Below are 4931 nucleotides of genomic sequence, written 5' to 3' on the forward strand. Positions count from 1 at the left end.
CACCCCAGACTACATGCTTCACCCCAGACCACATGCTTTCCCCTTTGTCTTAATCTACTGAAGCTGAATGCCCACATTTCCTTACTCCCCACTTGAGACTTTCAACTGCCACCATTGCAACTCTTTGCTTAAAGGCTTTATTTTGACTCTCCTTGGCCACCAGAATGAATGTCACCTGTGGTGATGTTTTGTTTATAAACTAACAAATAAAGCTTGCCTGAACAACAGAGTGGAAAACTACCCACTCTAGTTAGACATAGAGTCCAGGCAGCAGTGGTGCACACCTTTAATCCCAGCACTGAGGAGACAGAGACAGACAGATCTCTGTTAGTTCAAGGCCATCCTCAGCTACACGAATATATATATATATATATATATATATATATATATATATATATTCCATCTATAAAAGAAACAGAGCTCACACAAAGAGGATCCCAACACTTGGAATCCCATGCCTTTAATCCCAGCACTAGAGAGGAATATGAGGCAGGAGGAGACAGGAACTCAGTGCAGTCTGAGGATGGGATCAACTTTTCGGTCTGAGCATTGGTAGAGGTGAGAACTCTAGTGGATGGCTGCTTTGCTTCTCTGATCATTAGCTTTAACCCTAATATCTGTCTCTGGGTTCTTATTATTAATACCAACTATAACTCTTGCTACAGTTGCCAGGAACAACCTTCTGCCTATGGTCGACTGGAGTTGCTGAAGCTCACCTCAGATAGGATAACTCTGACATATCTTTATGTTAACTCCTAAAGGATGAAACAGCAGGTACCTGTATTTAGAGCTGGCTTGATGGTACGCCTGTGAAACACTCTTCCTTTCCATATCTTGCTCACTTCCCTGTTAATGTTATCCACTTCCCAAATAAATGGCTTACATTTGGAGTCTTGTCTCAGGGTCTGCTTCCAAGAAAACCCAAATATAACCATTTTAAGGAGAAAGCTTACTTTCTTTCCCCTAAGGGAAAGGGGAAAGGCAGGGCCTAAAGTAGATCTTTGTTTCTAAAGCCCAGAGTCTGTCCCCTTATCTGTGAGATTCAAGCAGAAGAGTTGCTGTGGGCTGGAGAGTTGGCTCCACTGTCAAAAGCAAGTACTGCTGTTGTAGAGGACTTGAGTAGGTGTAATTCAACTCCCTGTGTTGTCTGTTCCCAATTCACTATGTTGTTGTTGTTGAATTCACTAAACACTGACAAATAGTGACAGGTAACAGCCATTAGCCTGCTTTAAACCTAAACTTAATCTTGAATGGACAGAATAATGAGTAGATTTCTTGTCACATAATTCATTACTAAGTATATGAAATAGACAATTGAAGAAAAACTAAATGTGGTTTCTGTCTTTTCTGAATTCATATCTGGTTAAAATTGTGCTGTCACTTAAAGCCCTGCTGAACTAGGATAAGGAATCTCTTAGGAGACACACCTTTGAGCTTGTCTTAGAGGTTTAACTGAAGACAGAAAACCTACCCTGAATGTGAAGCCAGGCAAAAACACACACAATACCAATACCAAGAACTGAACTCAAACTTTACACAAACTAGGTAAGTATTCTAACTCTGAGCTCCAGCACAAATAGGATCTTATTTTAATTAGTGAAGGCAAAGCTACATTTAGATAATTCTGGGACCAGCAAAGATAAAATCTGAATTCATTGTTTCTTAACCCGTCCTAGAGAAAGAGAGAGAGAGAGAGAGAGACAGAGACAGAGACAGAGACAGAGACAGAGACAGAGACAGAGGTACAGAGAAAGACAGGGAGGGAGGAAGAGAGAGAGAGAGAGAGAGAGAGAGAGAGAGAGAGAGAGAGAGAGAGAGAGAGAGAGAATGGGTCAACTTGTGTCCACATCTTTAACTTTTTGCCTGGCTTCACTTACCAATAGTGTTTGGGAAAACCTGGGTTCAGTCCAGTTCCTGTGAAAGCTAAGCTAAGCTCCTAAGCAGGAATCCATTCAGAGGTCAACAGGAGTGAAAGTGGGGGTAGAGAGGGCCCTCCATGGCCCTACTCATTTGGTAGTTTAAAATTGCCTTTTATTCTTATTCCTGTAACCTCTGTATAATCTGTGAAGAGTGGGGATATTTTCTCTATGCATTTAATTGTAGTAAGAGACCAATGTCTCTTTAAACATAACCAGCAAAGAAAAGCAAACTTCTGCGGCTGGCAAACTGGGTAAAATGGTAACATAATCTCTGGTTTGTTGTTTGAATCCTATTAATTATAAGCATGTAGCGCTGTACAGTTAGAATGCATTGGGGGGTTTGTAATGCTAGAGTTTTCAAAGACTACATTCCTCATTAGACCTTCCCCCATTAAGGCATGCTTGAGTGACACTACACAGCTGAATACTTGGGATTTTTCCCTCTCTTGTCACAGTTTGAAGACAAAGGATTCTTCCGCTTGCCAAAGTTCCCCTGGAGCCTAGGTTGAGCCGCGATGACAGCACTTCGGTGGGGAGTGGGGAGCTTTTTATTCAGCCTTCAGTCAGGCCTTATTCACTAAATAGATCAAGTTGGAGCCCTATATAGAGGAACTCCCCACCCCTTGCTCCTCAAAAAAAAAAAAAAAAAAAAAAAAATGGAGGAAAACGTCACAGGCAGTGCCTTGCATCCTGTCTCCTTTCACAAATGCTGAGTCATAATGCAGCCAAGGCAAAGGACCAGATTCTTCAGGCTCTAACTTCTTCACGGCTCCAGCATCATTAGTAAGTTGTTAGTGCTAGCATTAGTATTGTAGTGTGCTTGCACCCTCCCTGAGAAGCAGCAGAGATGTGCAGAGAATTGGGAGTGCTGCCCTCTGTAGTTGGTTCTTTTCTTTTTTCCCTCTCTTTAGGGGCTCCCCGCCACCCAGCTCCCAAATAAATACACAGAGACTTATTCTTACTTAGGATGCCTGGCCTTAGCTTGGCTTGCTTCTAGTCATCTTTTTTTAAATTAACCCCTTTCTCTTCTACATTTTGCTTCTGGGCTCTTCACCTTTATTCTGTCTTTCTTCCATTTTTACTTCATGGCTGGCTATGTGGCTGAGTGGCTGGCCCGTGGCAACCTCCTCTCCTCCTTTCCTTGTTCCTACCTCTTCTCTATTTATCTCTCTCCTAGCCCCGAGTATCCCTTCTCCTGCCTAGCTGTTGGCCATTCAGCTCTTTATTAGACCAATCAGGTGTTTTAGGCAGGCAAAGTAACACAGCTTTACAGAGTTAAACAACTGCAACATAAAAGAATGCAACGCATCTTTGCATCATTAAACAAGGGTTCTGTGGCAGAAACAAATGTAACAATCTTAAACTAATATTCACACATCATAAACTAATATTCCACAACAGCCCTCAGCTCAAAGAGCACCCCACTCCCCCGCCGCCCCCCACACCCCCTGCAACGGCACTCCCACAATCCTGCTGGCTGCCAGTCTACCCTAGATCCAATATCCTTATCTGTGTAATGTGCATCGTGAACCTCAGCTTCTCATTCACAAGCATTGGGCAGGGGTTATTGCAGGTGGAAAAGGCATGTTACACTGTCAAGTCACACTTCCTGTTCATTAACATTCAAACAAAATTCAACTTCAGAAGTCCTGAGTATGTGGCCACTTCTGATGATGTGAGTAGGGACTTCAACTATGACCCAAAGAGATTTTTTTTTTTTTTTTTTTTTTGGTTTTTCGAGACAGGGTTTCTCTGTGGCTTTGGAGGCTGACCTGGAACTAGCTCTTGTAGACCAGGCTGGTCTCGAACTCACAGAGATCCACCTGCCTCTGCCTCCCGAGTGCTGGGATTAAAGGCGTAAGCCACCAACGCCCGGTGAAAGTTACTTTTAAATGAAGCATAAGATAAAGTACTTTACTCCCTACGGTTCAGTAAAAGTACAGTATCTATGAACGGCAAATACACTTTGAATCGTGTGTTCCTTCTACAATTCGATGGTTGGCTTGATTGACATCTTGACTTGGTTTAGAATCACATTGGGTGGCTCACAACTATGTGTAGCTTCAGCTTCAGAGGATCCCATGCCTCTGAGCTCCTCAGGCACTGCATTTACATGCACCAGACCCTGCCTGCCCCCAAAGCACACATAATTAAAGAATAAATAAAGAAAATTTTAAATTAAGAATCACCCAGAAGACACACTTGTGGGTGTGTCTGGGAGGGCGTTTCCAGAAAAGTTTAACTATAGAGGGATGGCTCTATGAACATGGGTGACATAGACTGGGGTCCCAGAATGAATAAAAATAAAAAGCAAAGTAGGAAAGAGTATGTCTTCAGGTTACTTTGGCTGTGAAGAGACACCATGACCACGGCAACTCTTATAAATGTTAGACCCCCGGAAAACTCAGGTATCCGGGTCCCAGACCACGACCACGGTCACCCCAATCACCAGGCGGACTCGAGAGCTTGCTGCAAACTGCATGAGGCTTTATTGTAATTTAACGAGCTAACCCCATGTTAGCTCGGTTCTTTCACCCACCCGCCATGGCAGATGGCTAGCAAAAGACTCTGAGAAGCCACAGGACCGAGATCTTATAGGGCAGCATAAGGGGAGTGTCTAGGGGTATGCACAGGCTCACTATTGGTGTGCCTCCAGCCTTGGAGGGATTGCCCTGTGTTGATTGGCCAACTGGTTGTTATGGCCCATAGGCCCTCGCAGGGTGGTTGCTATGCTCATTGCTGTGTGCTTGTCTGTAAAGTACACCCAGGGTCGTAAAGCACAGCGCCACCAGCTAACTTCTGATTGGTTCCTTGTCACGAGGCAGGCATCTGACTTTCTAGTGACTAAGACAAGGTCAAACAAGCATGTGTTCGGCCACTATAACTGCCGAAAGGGGAGCTGGTCCCTTCAATAAAGATCATTTAATTTAAGTTGGCAGCTCACGGTTTCAGAGGTTCGGTCCATTATGATCATGAAGAGGAACCTGGCGTGTGCATGCAGACTTGGTGATG

This window comes from Cricetulus griseus, assembly GCF_003668045.3.
Source record: "Cricetulus griseus strain 17A/GY chromosome 1 unlocalized genomic scaffold, alternate assembly CriGri-PICRH-1.0 chr1_1, whole genome shotgun sequence".
Taxonomy (NCBI): domain Eukaryota; kingdom Metazoa; phylum Chordata; class Mammalia; order Rodentia; family Cricetidae; genus Cricetulus; species Cricetulus griseus.